At 40.0% G+C, this 22,816-nt stretch overlaps 1 long non-coding RNA gene and 1 other non-coding gene across 3 annotated transcripts in view; one reads left to right on the top strand and one right to left on the bottom strand.

The window, feature by feature from the left end:
- LOC135361915 (uncharacterized) overlaps positions 1-22,816 on the bottom strand; it is a 145,970-nt gene that overhangs the window by 71,230 nt on the left and 51,924 nt on the right. The gene's annotated exons all lie outside the window — the stretch shown is intronic.
- LOC123851406 (U6 spliceosomal RNA) lies at positions 15,273-15,379 on the top strand. The gene has a single exon (XR_006792578.1). It is a non-coding gene; the product is annotated as a U6 spliceosomal RNA (small nuclear RNA).

The raw sequence follows: 22,816 nt of genomic DNA, 5'->3' as shown, positions 1-22,816 counted from the left end.
AGCTTCAGTAGAATAGGTATTATTTCTTCTTTGAATGTTTGGTAGAACTCCCCAGGGAATCCATTAGGCCCTGGACTCTTGTTTTTTGGGAGGTTTTTGATCACTGCTTCAATCTCCTTACTGGTTACTCACCTATTCAGGTTGTCAATTTCTTCCTGTTTCAGTCTTGGCAGCTTATAGGTTTCCAGGAAGGCCTCCATTTCATCCAATTCCTCAGTTTATTGGCATATAGTTGTTGATAATAATTTCTAACAATTGTTTCTATTTCCTTGGTGTTAGTCGTGATCTCTTCCCTTTCATTCATAATTTTATTAATTTGGGTCCTTTTTCTTTTCTTTAGGATAAGTCTGGCCAGTGGTTTATCGATCTTATTAATTCTTTCAAAGAACCAACTTCTAGTTTCGTTGATCTGATCTACTGTGTTTCTGGTTTCTAATTCATTGATTTCTGCTCTAATTTTAATTATTTCTCTTCTAATGCATGGCTTAGGCATCGTTTGTCACTTTTTCTCTAGTTCTTTAAGGTGTAGAGTTAGTTGGTGAATTCGGGATTTTTCTATTTTTTTGAGTGAGGCTTGGATGGCTATGTATTTCCCCTTAGGACCGCCTTTGCAGTATCCCATAGGTTTTGGACTGATGTGTTTTTGTTCTCATTGGTTTCCATGAATTGTTTAAGTTCTTCTTTGATTTCCTGGTTGACCCAAACATTCTTGAGCAGAGTGGTCTTTAGCTTCCAAGTGTTTGAATTTCTGCCAAATTTTTTCTTGTGATTGAGTTCCAGTTTTAAAGCACTGTGGTCTGAGAATATGCAGGGAATAATCTCAATCTTTTGGTATCAGTTGAGACCTGATTTGTGACCCAGTATGTAGTCTATTCTGGAGAAAGTTCCATGTGCGCTTGAGAAGAATGAGTATTGTGTTGTTTTAGGGTGGAATGTTCTGTATAGATCTATGAGGCCCATCTGGTCCAGGGTGTCATTCAGAGCTATTGTTTCTTTGTTCATTTCCTGCTTAGATGATCTGTCCATTGCTGAGAGTGGAGTATTGAGGTCTCCTACAATTAACGTATTGTTATCAATATGACTCTTTATTTTGGTGAACAGTTGGCTTATGTAGATGGCTGCTCCCATGTTGGGTCATAGATATTTACAATTGTTAGATCTTCTTGTTGGATAGACCCTTTAAGAATGATATAGTGTCCTTCTGTGTCTCTAATTACAGACTCTAGTTTAAAATCTAATTTGTCTCATATAAGAATTGCTACCCCAGCTTTGTTTTGAGGTCCGCTGGCATGGAAGATGGATCTCCATCCCTTCACTTTCAGTCTGGATGTATTTTTAGTTTCAAAATGAGTCTCTTGTAGGCAGCATATGGATGGGTCCTGTCTTTTTACCCAATCTGCAACCCTGTGCCATTTTATGGGAGCATTTAGGCCATTCACGTTGAGAGTGATTATTGAAAGATATGAATTAATTGTCATCATGTTGCCTGTGAAGACGTTGTTTTTATAAATTGTCCCTTTAAATTTCTGTTGTATATCACTCTTGGGGTCCTTCTCCTTTTATAGAACCCCCCCTTAATATTTCTTGCAGGGCCAGCTTAGTGGTCACATATTCTTTCATTTTCTGTCAATCGTGGAAGCTCAGCATCTCTCCATCCATTCTAAATGAAAGCCTTGCCGGATAAAGTATTCTTCGCTGCATGTTCTTCTCATTTAGTACACTGAATATGTCTTGCCCGTCCTTTCTGGCTTGCCAGGTCTCTGTGGATAGGTCTGACATTATTCTGATGTTCCTCCCTCTGTACGTAAGGAATCTCTTCCCCCTAACTGCCCTTAAGATGGTTTCCTTGGTTCTAAGATTTGCAAGTTTTACTATTACATGCCGGGTGTTGGCCTGTTTTCCTTGATCTTGGGAGGGGTCCTCTCTGCCTCTAGGACGCGAATGTTTGTTTCATTCCCCAGATTAGGGAAGTTCTCAGCTACGGTTTGCTCAAATACATCTTCTAGTCCTCTCTCTCTCCACTCTCTCTGGGATTCCAACTATTTTGACATTGGAATGCTTCATGGTGTCACTTATTTCTCTGATTCTATTTTCATGGATTCTGAGTTGTTTTTCCCTGGCCTCCTCTTTTCCCTTTTTATGTATTATATTGTCTTCCAGGTCACTTATTCGTTCTTCTGCCTCACTTACCCTAGCTGTTAGATTATCTAGATTGGATCAGATCTCATTGATAGCATTTTTAAGTTCTGCCAATTCAGCTTTCATTTCTGCCCTTAGAGACTCTATGTTGCCATTAATTGATTTCTCCATTCTAGCCATTGTCTTCACAATTGCTAGCCTGAATTCCATCTCCGACATCTTGGTTATATCTGCATCCACTTGTAAATCTGCAGCATAAGTCATGATCTGTGAGTCTTTTCTATTTTGGGGGTTCCTCCTACTAGTCATTCTGTTGATGGGTGTTTGAGGGAATGTATAGAGTCCAAATTATTGACCACAACCCAAGCAAGATGCACCTGTTTTCTCGGGACCTTAGGGTTGCTGGCCTCTGTTTTCCCAGCCTGTCTTCTGTGGGAGGGGCCTGCCGGCTGTTACTCAGGCAACCCTGTTTGGGCGGAGTTGCCCTGGGCCCCTGTGGTGGGGGATGGGCTCAGCAGGAATCAGTTTTGGGGGCTTTTGTTCTCTGGCACCTTTCCCTGGCGGCTTTCCGGGTCTCTTCCACGAGTCAGAGCAGAAGAGACTGTTTCCAACCCTCTGCCTCAGAGCAGAGAGACCTCAGTCTGTTCTTCAGTGAGCTCTCCAGGCCACACCGTCTCCGTTTCTGTCCGTGTCGCTATAAACTGCAGCGTCCTGGGTTGTTCGCCCCTCCGCAGCGCTCCCAGTCCTGCCTCCAGGTCTGGGCGCGTCTCTGCCCTTTGTGCTTCTAAAACTGCCAGCCGCTCTCAGTTCGCCCGCACGACCCCACTGCTCTGGGTTTCCGTCCAGGGGGGTGCAGTTCGCAGGCGCGACCCCAGTGCTCCGGGTTTTCACCCTGGGGGCTGCCCTAAAGTCCTTTCCTGACGTTACAGGTCTGCCAGTCTGTGCCGGGTCCCCAGCGTGCAAGGCTGTCGCTCACTGGCGGTGTAGGATCCCCACGGCCAGGCTCCCTCCCGCTGCGTTTATCCTCCATATCTGCCCGCTGAATCACGGCTCCCCGCTTCGTACCTCAAAACCAACCGCCTGTGATATTCTGTTTGTAGACATCCAGATCTTCTTACATCTCAGGCTGGTTTCGTGGGTGCTCAGAGTGGTCTGGTAGATATCCAGCTCAATTCCGGGGACCAGTTGAAATAGGGTCCCCTACTCCTCCGCCATCTTTCCTTCCCCCCTCCAGAAAACTGTGTTTTTTAAGAAATGCCAAGACTGATACTTTATTTTTCTTACCATTCAAAGAAAAAGCATCTTTATAAAATACAACAGTGATAGACTCTACATTTAAATGAAATATTTTATTTTTGCATTTTAATAAACTTAAATGTAAATAAATATACATCACTTGTTAAAATGTAGGTCAGAAGGAAAAGGTGTTAACATAGTGTTGATCATAATCTTTTCACCCCTGTCAGCCAACTCCTTTCCCACCCCACCCTACGCCAAAGCCCAACAGATGATTTTATTTCCAAGTTTACTGAGATTTTAACTATTTAACACATGCTTTCTCACCTCTACTCCACCTCCCTCTCCTCTCCTCTTTTTTCTTTCCTCTTATGTTTCCTTCTTGAGTGAGAAGATGATACATGTGTATCTCTTTCTAGGGCTAACACAGCCACCTTGCACTTTGATGCATGGGGCTTTACTCTATGTATGACCCACACTCCCTTCTAAAGCTTTAATTTCTTCCTCTAAAATTTATTTTGCTTGATTTGGGGTTATGATTCATTTATTTCTCTCCTCAAATACTTCTTTTCTCAACCCTGCTACCTTATAAAGATACTATCCTTCCACATTCTTCTAAGTTCTTCCAAGCCACCAATCCACACGACCACAGTTACAGTCAATTTTTCTTTTGACAATCAAAAGCTTTATCTCTTCACCCTCCTCAAATCCTCTGCAGAACTTAAACAGATGATTAACTTCTCCAAATCTTTATTCCCTTGGCTTTCATGATGTTATAGCCCATGGAGGTTTGCTCCTATTTCTCTGAACAGTCTGGTTTTCCCATATTTTTAGTTCTCACACCACCTTTTAAAGTAACATATCCTAAGATTCCATAGCAGCCTCTCATTTTTTACCTCACAGATTCCTAGTTGATATGCATATCTATCCCCACAATCTAACCTTTTCCTCACGGCAGAACTTTCAAACCTTAAACTTTAGCCCTGACTTCTCTCTCAAGTTCCATATACTCATGTACACATGATTCTTAGACATCTCCACATAAATATTTCCCAAGCACTTAAACAACATATCCCAAGTTAAAAGGATTATTTTTCCAGACCTCAAATCTACCAATTACACTAAAAGGAAAACAACAGTTTCTCACTATTTTCTGTCTTCTTTCTCTTTGTTGATGCCATCAACATTCTTTCAATTACCCAGGCCTAACATTTGAAAAATCATATTTAACTCTTCCTTCTCCCTTAACCACCACTTCTATTCAGTTACCAAATCATTTGATTTTTAGCCTCAATTCAATCAAATACATAGCCCACCTAAAAATATCTTCTGTGGCTTTCCATTTCCTAAAGTCCATGTGAATTGTTTAGGGCTCTCCACATCCTGACTTGTACCTCCTTTTCTAGAACCATCTCTTGGTACTCCTCTCCAAGCACCCAAACTAGCTAGTTTTTCTTATTTCCATGACACTGTTCATAATACTCCTTTGGCCTGAAATCCCTCTCCTCATGTTCATACACATATTCATCAATTCATTCAGTGAGTACTTACCTACTACATGCAAGATACTGTTCTAGATGCTAGAGATGAGATGGTGAAGAAAACAATGACCCTCCCTATGCTAATGGAGCCTGTATTCTAGTGAGAAGATAGAAAGTAAGTAAGTGAATATAATACAAGGTATGAAAAATAAAACAAAATAAGGGGAGAGAGGTTAATCCCTAAAATCTAATACTCAGGGAAGCATTCCCTGACAGGAGTGACATTTGAACAGTAATCTGAGTGATATGAGAGAACCAGACACATCATATTGGGATCTGTGTAATAGTAGGTACAAAGGCCCTTGACAGGAGTATGTGTGAAGTGTTAGAGGAATAGCAAGGAAACCAGGGTGGCTGATGTACTTGAGTGAGGGGTTTCAAAAAAAGAAGGTAAGAAACAAGGTCAAAATAACCAGAAATCAATTCTCCAAGGCTACAGACTATAGTAAAGATACAGGATTTATTCTCATTGTGATAAAAAGTATCTGGAGGATGGAGAGCAGGGGAGTGATATGATTTTATTTATTTTTCAGAAAGGTCACTTTGCAGGTATACAGAGGCTGTGGGGGTTGGTGGAAAGAGTGAACATAGGATAGGAGTTAGGAGACTGTGGGACCAGTCCAAGTAAGAGATGATTGTGGCTTAGGCTGGGGAAACTGGCATAAAGGTGGTAAGAAATGAGAAAATTAAAGATTAATATGAAAGACAGAAACAAAGAGAATTGCTGATAATTGGACATGAGAAATGAAAGAATGAGAAGAATCCTGGATGACTCCTAAATTTGGGCCCTGAGCAGTGGGGTAAATTATGACATGTGCCATCTTCTGAGATAGGAAACACTGAACAAGGAGCAGATTTGAATAGGGAATCAAAAGGTCAACTTTGGACTTGCTAACTTTGAAAATGGGCATTAGGCAGCAAAGTGGAAATGTCTAGTCAATCCTTTAATTATGAGTCTGGAGTTCAAGGGACAGCTCAAGGATGGAGAGTTCCATTTGAATCACCAGATTTTTTTGTGTCCTTTGGGGTCATTGAACTGGATGAGATCACTCCACTCAATGATTCTCAACCCTGGCACACTTCCAATTCACTGGAGAAGCTTTAAAATAAAATACCGATTCCCTCTCCCATCCCCAGAATGACTGAATCCAAATCTCTGCAGGGAAACCAGGGTACGGGTGAATTTTTCAAACTCCTCTAATGTGCAACTAGATCAAAGAACTCCTGACCTATGGAAATGATGTGGAGAGATGTCTGAGTACTTAACTCTGGATCACACCAAAATTTAGAGATCTGTAAAAGCAGGTTACAAAAAGGACGCCAGAACCAAGCTTGGCCACCAAGGCACAGAGGAAATCAAGAGGACAGTGCAGTATCCCATAAGCCAAAAAAGTGTTTCAAGAAGGACAAATGAATTCAGTCACATGCCATTGAGAGTTCAGTTAAGGTGAGGACTGAGATTAGACCACTGGATTTGATCATGTGAAGGCAGCTGTAACAGGTGGTTTATTTAGACAGTAGACAGGGACCAAAGACTTATGCCATGCATTCAAAAGAGTGGAAGATAGGGAAGTAAAGAGAAGAAGCAACAGGAACTCTTGGCCATATGCATCTGTCAGTGCATTGCCCATTTCCAAGTCCTAGTTAAAAGGCGCTGAAGCCTCTGCTAATCTCACCAGCTAGAGGCAATTTCTCCTTCGTGCAATTTCTACTTGCCCTTTCCTTTGAGATGTCAACTTGAACTCTAGTTATTTATGCTCTTTGTGGAGAAGGATCACATTTAGTTCATCTTTCTATGACCCAAAGTAAAGAAGTAGATCTTAGTAACTGTTGGCACAAGGTTTAGGAAAGAGGTTTAGGAAAGGTTTAGTAAGTAAATCTTAGTAACTGTTGGCACAAGGTTTAGGAAAGAAAAAGCTTTGAAATGGGGCACCTGGGTGGCTTAGTTGGTTAAGCATCTGCCTTCAGCACAGGTCATGATCCCAGGGCCCAGGGTCCTCGGTCAAGCCCCAAGTCCTCTGGCAGGGGAGAGGCGCGTGGTTCCCCGCTTAGCAGGAAATCTGCTTCTCCCTTCCTCTCCCTCTGCCACTCCCCATTCATTCACTCTCTATCAAAAAAAACAAAACAAAAACAAAAACAAAACTTAAAAGAAAAAGAAAAAGCTTTGAAATATGCTGGAAAAGTGAAAAGAAAGGCCATATGCACCCCAATGTTCATAGCAGCAATGTCCGCAATAGCCAAACTGTGGAAAGAGCAGAGATGCCCTTCAACCGATGAATGGATAAAGAAGATGTGGTCCATATATACAATGGAATATTACTCAGCCATCAGAAAGGAGGAATACCCAACTTTTACATCAACATGGATGGGACTGGAGAAGATTATGCTAAGTGAACTAAGTCAAGCAGAGAAAGTCAGTTATCATATGGTTTCACTTATTTGTGGAATATAAGGAATAGCATGGAGGACATTAGGAGAAGGAAGGGAAAAATGAAGGGGGGGGGGAATCGGAGGGGGAGATGAACCATAAGAGACTATGGACTCTGAGAAACAAACTGAGGGTTTTAGAGGGGAGGGGGGTGGGGGGACGGGTTAGCCCAATGATGGGTATTAAGGAGGGCACGTACTGCATGGAGCACTGGGTGTTATACGAAAACAATGAAGCGTGGATCACTACATCAAAAATTAATGATGTATTGTATGGTGACTAACATAATAAAATAAAATTTAAAATAAATAAAGTTAAAATAAAAAGAAATATGCTGGAAAAGCAATGAGGGGTATTGCAGTACTAAGTGAGCAGAACTCTCATCTCACATACCAGAAAGGGAAGATGTTGAAATTTACTCAGCTGTTTCAAGTAATTGTGAAGTACAGGGAGATAAAAAAGGTAAAAATAATCAGAGTTGAAAAAAGTTTCTTTAATTATCTCTAATGCTATTTTTGTTCCTGAGCACTGTGAGGCACTAAATGGCAGTTATGTGACAAACTACTGACCCATGCATAGATGACAACAAACCATTCCTCCTCCTCTTAACTCACACAGAACCGCCAGCCCTCACCTGGACCCCCAGCTCTGCCTCTAACAGGGTGATCAGCTGGAAAAGGCTGAAGTTGTTGTTAAGGAGCTGCATGGTATAATTTTTGTTTGTTTTATTTTTTTTAGTAACATAAATTTTACAACACAGAAAATTTTTGCAAAATCTGCCTAAATAAGTTGACAAAAAAAAAAAAAAAAAGCAAGCTGGAGGGCTTGGAGGTTATTTAATAGGTATATATCCAGTGGTGAGTATCAGACTTTTCAGGGGATTTGAATGTCCCTAAAGGGCTTAGTATTTACATAATTTTCTCTTTTAGTGGATCTTTAGACACATTCACTCTATCTGGTAATGATTTTCAGTTTAAATGCTTTGTAAATTAAATGTGTTTCAAAATATGAACTATACATAGCAAAAGACCTTGGGTATATTTTGATTTTTAAAAGTCTTCCAGGGTTTCATTGCCTCTCTTGAACCCCTGAGGCACTAAGCCCCCCATACACCTGAGTACAATTGCCTCAGCTGTCATCTTCAAACCTTTTTCCCCCCAAATCAACAACCTTCCCTCAAATTGATGAGTAACCCCCAATGTGTGGAGCAAAGATGATTTTTTCTATCTTTCTTTTTTTAAATTTTATTTTATTTTATTATGTTATGCTAGTCACCATACATTACATCATTAGTTTTTGATGTAGTGATCCATGATTTATTGTTTTCGTATAACATCCAGTGCTCCATGCAGTATGTGCCCTCCTTAATACCCATCACTGGGCTAACCCCTCCCCCACCCCCCTCCCCTCTAAAACCCTCAGTTTGTTTCTTGGAATAGCATGGAGGACAATAGGAGAAGGAAGGGATTTTTTCCATCTTTCTTTAAAAAATGAGATACAAGAAAACTGAGTCACAAAAAAAAAAAATCTTCCCTCTCCTCCCTGTGGGAAAAAAAAATTAAGAATACATTTCTGATGAAAGAGCTCCATGAATAAAAAAGCAACTGCTTAATAAAATTAGAAATGAAATTTGAACTTGCTTTCTCTAAAACAAGAAAATATATAATACTTATTTCAACATATGTTTCCTTGGAAGAATGTGTTGAATCTGGTTCATGATTAAGGACTACATTTTCTGAATCAGAGCCACGAATTTGACTGGTATTTCTCAGAATGTAGATAAAATTATGTATTGTACAACACAGTGTTTACTATAGTGAAGAATAAAGGGGAAATTATTACGAATTAGAAATAATTTTCAATGCTTAGACATATCTATTGTAAAGGACATAGCTTTTTCTAACAACAGAAAACACCCACAAACCAGAGATATTACTTACAAGCCCTTTTTTTCTGGTAAACCTTACCATGAAAAGAAAATCTTAGGTTGCTATGAAAAACTATAGTAGCAATCAGTGCCTCACAAAGATCTCAAATTTTTCTGCTTTTATTAAATCTGTGATTTTTAAAATAATATCAAAGAATCACTAGTACATGTTGGAAAGTACTTACTTTTTATCTAGTCCAGCTCCAAAATCAATAAGGAATCCCCCTAAAGCAGTCTTAAGAGGTGGTGTTCATACAGCACCTTCTGGAACCTTCCCAGCAACGTGAAGTTCATTACTTTGTTAGGCAGGCTGATCCACTGTTAAAAACTCTAATTGTTAGAAGGTTCTAGCATAAATATCAAAATTATGAGCCTGAAGTACAATTAAGGAAGTCAGCCCAGATGGCATTAGCCTTCAATCCCTTAATATGCTCCTTACACTAAGGAAAAACATCCTTAAGTCCTTTGCTGTTAAGAAAGTGAAAGAAGGAGGTCCTGGGGCATAAAAATTTCTTTTAACAAGTCCTAAACACAGTGCTACTGTATGGTTTTTTTTAATGTTGCCATGTGACAGAAGAATGGTTTATTAGGACAAATTCCATGAAAAATCACATGAAATAACCATTTTCGGAAAGACATCTATAAGAATACCCGAGGACAAACCTACAGAGGTACCTCCAAGAAGCCAGACAAATAAATTATGGATCACGAGTTGAAGGCTAGAGGGGAGAGGAACAAGAACTTGTGAATTAAAAAAAAAAAAAATACTGTACAGCAATCACATGAAAAAGGGGGGTGTAGACAAAGGAGAAAGGCCACTGCTTGTTTTCAGGGGACACGCTGTGGGCAACTGTGCAGGGCAGGTGCATGGCAGAGGTGGGGGAGGTATAGGATTATTACCTCCTCCTTTTCCATATGTACACAGTAGGCTTGTAGGGTGAGGGCAAAGTGGGGACCCCAATGCCTCTCACATAAACATGTGGGGGCGCAAAGGCACGCAGGACATGCGCACTCCACTCCACATCAGCTAAATGTAAACACAGAGAAACGCATCATGCACTGCTGGCCCCAGAATTGCACCCCATGCACCCTGGGCCCCAGCCACCGTAACATCTCCCCCAGCAGTCTGTATATATACATATACTTCTTTTGTCTCCATTATACCCCTTTTTATCTCTGCTTTTGAAGGAGGGAGCAGTGGAACAGAAGATAAAGATGTATCACTTGTGTACCTGGGTGGCTCGGTGGGTTAAGTGTTTGCCTTCAGCTCAGGTCATGATCTTGGTGTCCTGGGGTTGAGCCCCGCGTTAGTTGGTCTCCCTGCTCACCGGGCATCCTGCTTCTCCCTCTCTTTCTGCCTCTCCCTCTGCTTGTGCTCTCTTGTGCTTTCTCTCTATCAAATAAATAACATCTTTAAAAATTTTTTTAAAATAAAAATAAAAGTGATACATATTTGAGATAACAAATAATAAAATAATAAGATTTTAAAGTGGAATTTAAAGTCTATGTAAAAATCAAGTGTTTTCATTTCTGACTTTACTCAATTAAACATGGGTGTTAAGAAACAAAATTAACCTAATACATATTATTCTCAGAATATAAAGACCACCTTCAGAACTCATGCTCAGACATGCGCATACATATAAACACAGCCTCACATTTTACATCTCATTAGTAGGATGGTTTAGAGGCAGTAACCATTTCTTCTTTGACTTTATACTCTTAGTTTCTAGTCCACTATGGTCCTGCTTGATGTTCGGTGCCTTCCTTCTTGTTGATGCTAAATGAATGAAGCTCGCAAGATACTAGCCGGCAAGCTCTTCCGTGCGGTGCTACTACGCACGGCCTGACTGGCTATTTGTCCTCTCCCTGCTCTGACTCTGCGTTGCAAAGAGCAACTTCTGTCTTTACGTTTCCCTACATCAGTGGGAGCACTGTTCTTCCCAGTATGTAAAGCATGAGCTTTATGCATCCTGCTTTATGCAATGATGCATTTCCAGTATCTGATAACTTTAACAATTGCCCATAAATGTCAGCCAAAAATCCACAGGCAAATTGGGCCTTGATCATCTACCATGTTACTTCAGAGTCTGTATTATAGGTATGAAGATTTATTGTGGCACCAGGCCATGCATCTAGTAAGTGAATCTCTTCATTATTTTCTGCTCAAACAGAACAAACTAAATCAAACTCTTTTCACCCTAAGAGCTCTAAGATTTTGGAAAGAACACAACTGATGTCCCCTGAAATCTACATTCTTGGCTGAAAAATCAAAAGAACCCTGTTTCCATGCCTTACATGGTTGCTCTGGGTTACCTCCCTTGAGCTACACCTAGGATGAATTCAGAAAAGTAGTTTCTGATCAATACAGTAGAACTCTCCCCTTCTGTGAACTAAACACTATTTCTTTTTTTTTATTAATTTTATTTTATTATGTTATGTTAATCACCATACATCATATCATTAGTTTTTGATGTAGTGTTCTATGATTCATTGTTTGCGTATAACACCCAATGCTCCATTCAATACGTGCCCTCTTTAATACCCATCACCAGGCTAATCCATCCCCCCACCCCACCTCCCCTCTAGAACCCTCAGTTTGTTTCTCAGAGCCCATAGTCTCTCATAGGTCATCTCCCCCTCTGATTTCCCCCCCTTCATTTTTCCCTTCCTATTATCTTTTTTTTTTTTTTTTTAACGCAGCCTAAGATGGCAGCAGATGGGATGTGGCATTAAACCCTGCCAAATATTTCATGGTTTATATTCTGAGAGACATCACTGCAACTCATGTAATTCTAAATGGAAGTGTAGGTCACAGTTGCTATGTGTCCTTACAGCTCTCTATTTTCACCCAAAATCATTGCCAATCATGGCACTTAACTGCCTGGTCTATATCGTAGGTCTGAGAAAATACCTTTGCTTTCTCTCATATTAAATAGTGATCATTTCTTACCTTATAACTTCTAAAATTATCTATCTCCCCTTATACACAGGACCTTAACTGGGTACTATTTTTATATGAGCCAATGTCTTTTTCTAAATATGTTAACTAAAAGATATCCTCTTTTAATTTTTTCACATTTAAATTTAAATTCAATTAATTAACATATAATGTATTATTAGTTTCAGAGGTAGAGTTCAGTGATTCATCAGCTGCATATAATACCCAGTCCTCATTACATCACGAGCCCTCCTTAATGTCCATCGACCAGTAAGCCCATCCCCCTACCCCTCTCCCCTCCAGCAACCCTCAGTGTGCTTCCTATGATTAAGGGTCTCTTATGGTTTGTCTCCCTCTCTGATTTCTTGTTTTATTTTTCCCTCTCTTCCCTTATGATCCTCTGTTTTGTTTCTGAAATTCCACATATGAGTGAGATCATATGATAATTGTCTCTCTCTGATTGACTCATTTCTTTTAGCATTAATACCCTCTAGTTCCATCCACGTCATTGCAAATAGCAAGATTTCATTCTTTGATGGCTGAGTAGTATTCCATTATGTGTGTGTGTGTGTGTGTATACATATATACCACATCTTCTTCTTAGTGGATGATGGTTGTTAAGGAAGGCACTAGTTATGATAAGCACTGGGTGTTATGTGTAAGTGATGAATCACCAAATTCTACATCTGAAAAAAAAATAAAAGATGTCTTCTTAGGACAAATGCCCTTGAGAAAAATAGCTATATTCATTCTTTAAAACAACAATCTCTTTAGCTCTATCCACTGTAAAAACATATGTGGGAAAAATACTGATTTTACTTAGTTGTGAATTACCTTAATACCAATTGGTTGGAAAAGCAAAAAGCCACCTTAAAATTATACATGTTAGCTGTATTAACTATAAATCTGATAGTTTCAAAATGATGTCTGAAGACTTTTCAGAGAGACTTTTATAAAGTTATTTATCATAAATTACTAAAAATGCTAGCAAAATGTATGCTTTAATTTATCTCCTAACTCCTTTCTACCCCTCTGCTATAAAGCAGGATGGTGATTGTCTTAGTACTATCAAAAGAATGCAGAGTACAAACACTATATATGATTCTAATAATACCATAAAATAGTCTGAGTAACTTTTTTGGATAATATTATTTTCAAATCTTTATGTAATTGTACTCAGTACAAAATACGAGATTCATTTTCCTACAAGGTCAATTAAATATGCAATTAAAAGTTATTCCCGCATGTCTTCCTCCCACGGCTGTCAGTGTAAATTCTCCAGGGTACTGATTTGTACATTGTACAGAATCATTCATGTGAACTGTATTCCAAATGGCTTTAAAATATTAAAAGTTCCATTTTACAATTTCTTCTGCTCAGTGATCAGTGTGGTGAATCTCCTTCATCTTGATAAAGGTCATAAAGTTTTTTTATTCTTCAAAGTGCCTGATTTTGTGGGTTGTAGCAGGAAGAAAGAGTGACGGGGAGAGAGCAGGTCATGAGAAAGAAACAGAGCACAATCAGCATCAGGAAAGAGATGATATTTAAGTAGAATTAAACAAAATTCCCCTCATTCTGGATATTTCTTTCTACCCTTTGTAACTTATTCAGTCAGATGGCCATTGTTTATGACTCAACAGAAATGTAAAGAAGGGAACCTAAAAATAATCAAATTTTGTCTTTATAATTTCAAACATCTAGGTTCAGAGGAATAGGGATGATTTTTATTCAGAGTCAATATATTTAGGAGAAGTTTTGATCAGTAGAAAAAACTTTAATAGTTTCCCTACTACCTTTCCATCTCCCCAAAGTGGGTAACCCTTTTGCACTGTTGGTGAGAATGCAAACTGGTGCAGCCAATCTGGAAAACAGTATGGCGATTCCTCAAAAAAGTTAAAAAAAGTACTACCCTACAACCCAGCAATTTCACTACTAGGCATTTATCCAAAGGATACAAACATAGTGATTTGAAGGGGCACAGGCACCCCAATGTTTATAGGAATGCTATCCACAATAGCCAAAATATGGAAAGAGCCCAAGTGTTCATCAATTGATGAATGGATAAAGAAGATGTGGTATATATATGCAATAGAATATTACTCAGCCATCAAAAAGAATGAAATCTTGTCATTTGCAATAACATGAATGGAACTAGAGTGTATTATGCTAAGCGAAATCAGTCAGTCCAAGAAAGACAAATACCATATGATTTCACTCATATATGGAATTTAAGAAACAAAACAGATGAACATAGGGGAAGGGAAGGAAAAATAAAATAAGATAAAAAGAGAGAGGGAGGCAAACCATAAAGGACTCTTAACTATAGGGAACAAACTGAGGGTAGCTGGAGGGGAGGTGGATGGGGGGATGGGGTAAATGGGTGATGGGCATTAAGGAGGGCACCTGTGATGAGCACTGGCTGTTATATGCCACTAATGAATCACTAAATTCTACCCCTGACACTAATACTACACTATATGTTAACTAACTTGAATTTAAATAAAATCGTGGGAGAAAAAAAGAGAATGAAGATGTGAATAAACAACATCAGCAATGAAAAATGAGTAACTAATTATTAAGTAACCTATCACTTAAGATTAAAAACCATACATATGACCCAGCAATCCCTCTTCTGGGTATAAATCCAAAAGAAACTAAATCAGTATTATTTTGAAGAGATTTTTGCACACCCATGTTCATTGCAACACTACTCACAATAGCCAAGATATGGAAACACCTAAATGTTCACCAATGGATGAATGGTTAAAGAAAATGTGGTGTGTGTATATATAATGGAATATTATTCAGCCATAAAAAGAAGGAAATCCTACCAGTTGTGATAATATGGATGAACCTGGAGTACTTATGCTAAATGAAATAAGGTAGACACGGAAAGACAAATACTGTATGTACTCACTCATATACGGAATCTAAATAAAACGAAAGTCAAACTCATAGAAACAGTAGAATGGTGGTCACCACAGTCTAGAGAGTGGGGAGAATGGGAGATGCTGATCAAAGAAAGGGTCAAACTTTCAGTTATAAGGTGTATAAGTTCTCATGCTCACTTCAGCAGCACATACACTAAAATTGGAATGATACAGAGGAGATTAGCATGGCCCCTGTGCAAGAACGACATGCAAATTCATGAAGCATTCTATATTTTTCCACTTTCTTACACCATACAGAAAAACACATTCAAAATGGATGAAAGACCTAAATGTGAGACAGGAAACCATCAAAATTCTAAAGGAGAACACAGGCAGCAATATTTTTTACCTCGGCAGTAGCAACTTCTTACTAGACACATCTCTGGAGACCAGGGAAACAAAAGCAAAAATGAACCAGTGGGACTTCATCAAGATAAAAAGCTTCTGCACAGTGAAGGAAACAATCAGCAAAACTAAGAGGCAACCTATGGAATGGGAGAAGATATTTGCAAATGACATATCTGAAAAAGAGTTAGTATCCAAAATCTGTAAAGAACTTAGCAAACTCAACACCCAAAAAACAAATAATCCAGTGAAGAAATGGGCAGAAGACATGAGTAACATTTTTCCAAAGAAGACATCCAGATGGCTAAGAGATACATGAAAAGATGCTCAACATCACTCATCATCAGGGAAATGCAAATCAAAACTACAGAGATATCACCTCACACTTGTCAAAATGGCAAAAATTAACAACACAGGAAACAACAGATGTTGGCAAGGATGCAGAGAAAGGGGAACCCTCTTGCACTGTTGGTGGGAAAGCAAACTGGTGCAGCCACTCTGGAAAACAGTATGGAGGTTCCTCAGAAAGTTAAAAATAGAACTACCCTATGATCCAGCGATTGTACTACTAGGTATTTACCAAAAGGATACAAAAATACTGATTCAAAGGGACACATGCACCCCATTGTTTATAGCAGCATTATCCACAATAGCCAAAATATGGACCCAAGGTCCATTGACTGATGAATGGATGAAGAAGAGGTGGTATTTATATATACAATGGAATAATACTCAGCCATCAAAAAGAATGAAATCTTGCCATTTGCAACAACATGGATGGGGCTAGAGTGTATTATGCTAAGCGAAATCAGTCAGAGAAAGACAAACACCACATGATCTCACTCATATGTGGAATTTAAGAAATGAAACAGATGAACACATTGGTGGGGGAGAGAGGCAAACCATAAAACAGACTCTTAACTATAGAGAACAAACTGAGGGTTGCTGGAGGGGAGGAGGGCAGGGGGATGGGTCGAATAGGTGATGGGTATTAAGGAGGGCACGTAACTGTGATGAGCACTGGGTGTCATACGTAAGTGATGAATCACTAAATTCTACTCCTGAAACTATTATTACACTATATGTTAATCAACTGGAATTTAAATAAAAACTTGAAACAAAACAAAAAATACAGGATGAATAAGTTATTGGAACCTAATGTACCACATTGTGACTATACTTAATCATACTGTGTAGTAGACATGAAATTTGCTGAGAAGAGACCCTAAGCACTCTCACTATGCACATGCAGAAAAAAAGGTAACTATATAAGGTGAAGGATATGTTAATTAACTTGATTGTGGTAATCATTCATAATATATACATATATCAAATCATCACATTGTATACTTTAAATATATACAATTTTATTCATCATAATACCTCATAAAGCTGGAAAAAACATTAAATAAAGGTAAAAATAATAAAACACAGTGATCAACATAATAGAAATAAATATGAAAACCTAGATAACATGAAAAAAAATTCTAGGGAAATATAAACCAGCAAAGTGGCCCATCATGAAGAAAATCATAAAATCAAAGAAAGGGTAGTTAAATTTTTAGAAGCACAAAGGTATCAGACCTACTAAACTTTTTTTAAAAAAGCTAATTTCAACTGCAAAAAAAACCTGTTCCAATATATAGAACAGAAAATAGACAATTTCTCATTTTCTGAGCTTAGTAATGTCTGTGGTCCCCAAGACAGAAAAGCACAAGGAAGCAAAAACATATATTAATCACGCTTATAAACACAGAAGCAAAATTCAAACATAGTATCAGCAAACCACAACCAATATTTCATTTTAATGCCTCATGACCAATGGTTTAATCTCAAAATTCAAGGATAACACAATTTAAGAAAATTCACCAACAAAGTTAATTCACTAAAATAATGTATCTAAATGAGAAAAAACATAACTAAGTATAGGTCATTATACCATTCAATGATATCCAGCAATCATTCATGATAAAAAAAAATTGGCAAACAACTTTCATAAATGTATCTACCAAATATGTATAGCAAATATGTGTACAGCATAAGATGCAAAGTGTAGGGCGCCTGGGTGGCTCAGTCGTTAAGCGTCTGCCTTCGGCTCAGGTCATGATCCCAGGGTCCTGGGATCAAGTCCCACATCGGGTTCCCTCCTCGGCGGGAAGCCTGCTCTCCCTCTCCCACTCCCACTGCTTGTGTTCCTGCTCTCGCTATCTCTGTCTCTGTCAAATAAATAAATAAAATCTTAAAAAAAAAAAAAGATGCAAAGTGTAGAATAATTTACATTAAATTCAGAAATAAAAGTCATCTCTTATCACCACTACTAATCAACCTTGTCCTAAAGGTTATGGCCACTGCAAAAGATGAGAGAGGAAAAAAAAAAGTGGAGAATGGATGTAGACATTGGAAAATATGAAGTAAAATATTTTCAGTGGATATGATCATCTATATAATCAATCAATCCAAGATAACCAACTGACAAGTAGAACTAAAGAGGGAATTCAACAGTGCCTAAATACAAGATCAACACAGAAAACAACAACAACAACAACAAACTAATAGCTACCCTGTATAGCAACAATGAATCATTAAAAAAAAAATTATTCAGGACTATGAAATTTGGAAGGGAGACATTTGGATGGATTTGAATGAAGCTGAGAAATATGAACTTTAAAAATACCTGAAGTCACATTTGCCAAAGGAAACCTCCATTCCTCTCTCCAGTCTAAGGAAACCAGTCCTTCCTCTGTTAAAATATATATATATGTATCAATTTAAGGCGACCTCCGGGCGGGACTTCCTGCTTCTGCGCATTGGACCATCCTCCATCATATTTGGTTCCGGTTCATTTGAGAAAGACAGCCGGAAACACTAGGAAGAGACGGTTTCTCCGTCTGTTTATCCACAACTGTACGGAAGCCATTTTCGAGCTTGAGCCCTACCTCTCTGCTTTGTAGGAGCCGTTTTACCCCAGCTTTAGTTTTGTGTGGTGTCCCTGACTGCAGAGTGGACGATATTGTGCCTCGTATTTCCTCACACCCGCTGAGGCGTGCCCTCTTGGGGCCTTGACCCTCTGGCAATGGCGGAGGCTGGTGCACAGACGGATTCAACCCGCAACATTGTAACCTTTGAAGATGTGTGTATATATTTTGCCCCAGAAGAGTGGGAGCTACTTGATGAGGCTCAGAAACGCCTGTACTGTAACGTGATCCTGGAAAACTTTCTACTGGTGACCTCACTGGGACTTGCAATTTCCAGATATCATTTAATTCCCCAACCACTGCCAGTGAGAGAGCCCGTGGTTCCTGCAAATGTAGCGATAGCTCCAGCAGGGGCAGCGATGGTCTTGGGGAGCCCCGGCCCTTGTCATAGAGTAGAGAATGAAGACGCATCTTCTGAGCAGGAAGTTTCTATAAGAGAGTCACAGGGGAGAATTCTCAGTGTGGGTCCTTCTGTCCACAAGAGCCACCCATGTAACATGTGTGACCCGATCTTAAAAGACATTTTGCAGCTGTCTGGGCAGCAGGGAACATCCATTGGGCCTCAACCACACCCATGTGGGTCATGTGGAAGAACCTTCTGGGTCACTGTCAACATTGACCAAATACTGAAGCAGGAGAGTGGAGAGGCAGTCCCTTGGGAAAAAAAGGACCAAGATTCCTTTGTGAAGAGCTACAGAAGCTGTAAGTCAGAGAACGCCTTCACTTGCAAGGAGGATGAGAAGGACTTCTTGGCCAGCTCTGGATTTGTCCAGCACCATGCCACTAAAGATGAGGAGAAGCCATGCAGCAGCACCCAGTGTGAGGAAGCCCTTCACACTGGACAGAAAAATTACAAGTGCAGTGAATGTGGGAAAGCTTTTAGCACCAAAGGCAAGTGTGTTCAGCACCAGAAAATCCACTCTGGAAAAAAGCCTTATGAGTGCAACGATTGTGGGAAATCTTTCGTCTGCAACACCAACCTCCAAGTACACCAGAGAGCTCACGTGGGACCAAGGCCTAATGAGTGTGCTGAATGTGGGAAATCTTTTATCAGAAAATCCCATCTTATTCAGCACCAGAGCATACACAGTGGATCAAAACCTTACGAGTGCAGTGAATGTGGGAAAGCCTTTGGCCGCAAAGACACACTTACTCAGCACCAAAAAATTCACAGTGGAGAAAGGCCTTTTATGTGCAGCCGATGTGGGAAAGCCTTTCTCCGCAAAGATGCACTTGCTGAGCACCAGAAAAGCCACACTGGGGAGAGGTCTTACGAGTGTGATAGATGTGGGAAATTCTTTAGCCACAGTTCCTACATTAAAGTACATAAGAGAATTCACAGTGGAGCAAGGCCTTATGTGTGCAGCGAATGTGGGAAAGTCTACATTAGTCATCCCCAGCTTCTTCAACACATGAAAGTTCACACCACAGCAAGGCCTATGGATGAAGTGAATGTGGGCAGTTCTCTGGTGGCAAATCCAGCTTCATCATGCACCAGAGACATAACACCAGAGCCAAGTCTTATGTGTTCAGCAAACGTGGGAGGGCCTACAGAAGACCCTCCCACCGGGCTTGGCATATAAAAGTTCATACCCAAGAAAGGCTTCCTGTATGTGAGTGTCTTGGTGATCCTTTTGCTACATCTTCTAAGTTCATTTAGCACCAGGAACTTCACACCAAAGGGAGGCCTTAAGAGAGCAGGGAGGGTGCTTTCTCCTTGCTCAACACAGTATGACTCATAAAAGAGAACAGCTCTGAAAGTAGCCTTTGAGATGGAGTCAACACCCTGAAGTTGAACTTCGTACATCTAGGTATCCACGCTGGGAAGGTAACTACAAGTGCCAGGTATGTGGGGAGGTTTCAGGACTTCCTTTTACATTTTCTAATCTCCCCAGGACCTTCACTTAGCCTGAGCTATACCATTGCCTGTGTCTGTTGCAGAGACCACTGCACCTCTGCTAGCAGTCAGGGCCCCACCCTGTGTGGCTGTCGCCCCAGTGTACTCAGGCAAGGCACACCTCCACCCTCCCTCCCATGTCCTGGAGGGAATCATGAGTGGTATGAACCCATTAGGGATCCACGTTGCCTACCTGCGGATGGTTTCAGTGTGGCCATGACCCAGCACCAGCCCAAAAGATCTGAGCTGGAATCTGCTGCAGTGTTCCAGAGGTTTTTGTTTCCCATGGACAGTACTGACTCTACATGAGATAGCTAAGATGGATTTTTCCAGCCTCGGAACTGCCTGCCCCACGCTGATCTGCTTCGTGTCCTGAAAAAGCCTTATTGTGAAAGCCCTCGTTCTGTTCACTGTGTGGGTTTGAGTGAGGAAAGAAATGGGCTCTCAAGAAACAGGTGATGACTCACTGAGCTCACGTCTTCCCTTCACACCTGTATACAAGGGTGTTGATTGCTTTCCACAGTCAGGAAGAAAACCAGGACTGTGGGCTAAATTGAGTTGTGCTGTCCAATACGGTAGGCACGAGCCACAAATGACAAGTGAGCACCTGAAATGTGGCTGGGGTGAGCTGAGATATGCTCTAAGTATAAAATGCGCACTAGATCTCTAAAACATAGAATGAGAGAGAGGGAGATAGAGTGTAGAACATCTTATAACCTTTATTTGACTACATATTAAATGATAATATTTGGGGCATATTGGGCTAAATAAAATATGTTATTAAATAAAATTTTAAAAGAGAAAGAGAGCGAGATACAGGCTTTGCCAGCACGAAGGGAAGAAGGTCTTTTGTGGCAGCCCCAAATTTTATGTACATCAGAGAAAAACAGCAGGATGGCAGACAAGAGCTCTCAGTCTAATTTGGCCTAATTGGCAATGCTGTCTAAACCTTCTTAGGAAAAACTACTCAGCCTTGTGGGACTGATCTTATGACCTAGATGTCAGGATCTCCTCTGAGTCCTAAGCTCACCCTGATGAAGGGGTGAGTGGCATGACAACCTCCATTTCTTCTGGGAATGGCAGGACTTAAGTCCCTTTTTCCTAGGGGATGTCTCACATTCCCCAACACCGTTGGGCTGTAGCTGTCTCCCGAGACCTACCCAGAAGTTACAGCCCCCGTGAAGTCCAAAATTCGGGAGGCAGATAAGACCTTCAGGGGCTAAGTAGGAAACACAATTGATATATTTCTTGTTCCGATGCATAGAATGTTGTCATTTTTCCTGCCATTCGAATTTATTAAGGGTAAAGATACAAGTTTTGTTTTTCTACTTTCCAAAATTTTAAGCATTAACACTTAGTAAGGCTAACTCCGGTAAAGACTGTTTTATTTAGACATCCTAAAGTAGGCTTGATTATAGTTTATTTAGTTATAATATAACTATAAATCTTTCAAAACTTAAAATTAACAAAGTATACTTTTAAGATTAAAACAACATAATATAGAAACACCAAGTAGGGGCGCCTGGGTGACCCAGTCGTTAAGCGTCTGCCTTCGGCTCAGGTCATGATCCCAGGGTCCTGGGATCGAGCCCCGCATCGGGCTCCCTGCTCTGCAGGGAACCTGCTTCTCCCTCTCCCACTCCCCCTGCTTGTGTTCCCTCTCTCGCTGTGTCTCTCTCTGTCAAATAAATAAATAAAATCTTAAAAAAAAAAAAAAAAAAAAAAAGAAACACCAAGTACAGAAACCTTGATTAATTTGGGAGTGGTGGAGATGGTGTCAAACTAGAGGTTATGTGTCTGCTCTGAAGGGCAGACGTAAATTTCATGTGACTGTGGCTCTGGGTTAAAGGTGTACAGAAATTCTCAGAACCTACAGACCTCTTTATCTCCTGTGGCAGAGGTCAGTGTCAGAGCAAATAATCTAAAGGTTTTCTGGATTCCTATACCACCCTGGGCTGTTGACCTTAGGCCAACAGTGCACAGGCAGGTACCCCAGAGAGATCCTGCAGTCTCGGATGGGTCTTGTGACCCAGCCAGTGTTTGGGTGAACGTGGTATTAATTGTTCTCCAGTTTTTGCTGCCACGGAGGCAGGGCTGACCCTACCAAGATATGAGAAGTGGGAAATAGTTGAGTCAATATAAGGTTGGTCGATTTTCCAAGAGAAATGGGAGATCCAGATTTTTATGTGGTAGCATTATAGCTCTTAATAGCGTTACTGGTGTATAATTAGAATATAATAAACTGCACATATTTAAGTTGTACAATTTGATGAATTTTGACATATGTAGACATCTGTGATACCATCACCATAATTAAAGTAATGAGCATATCATTAGCCCCCAAAGTTTGCTCATGCCCCTTCATAATCTCTTCCTCTTGTCCCTCCCTAATCCCTCATTCTCATTCAACCATTGATTTGTTTTATTTCACAGTACTTTAATTTGCACTTTCTAGTA

This window comes from Mirounga angustirostris, unplaced genomic scaffold, assembly GCF_029215605.1.
Source record: "Mirounga angustirostris isolate CCGP_5_RB_7025 unplaced genomic scaffold, mMirAng1.0.hap1 SCAF_11, whole genome shotgun sequence".
NCBI classification, from domain to species: Eukaryota; Metazoa; Chordata; class Mammalia; order Carnivora; family Phocidae; genus Mirounga; species Mirounga angustirostris.
The sequence above is the reverse complement of the archived record's forward strand: the minus strand, read 5'-3'. Positions and strand labels throughout refer to the sequence as shown.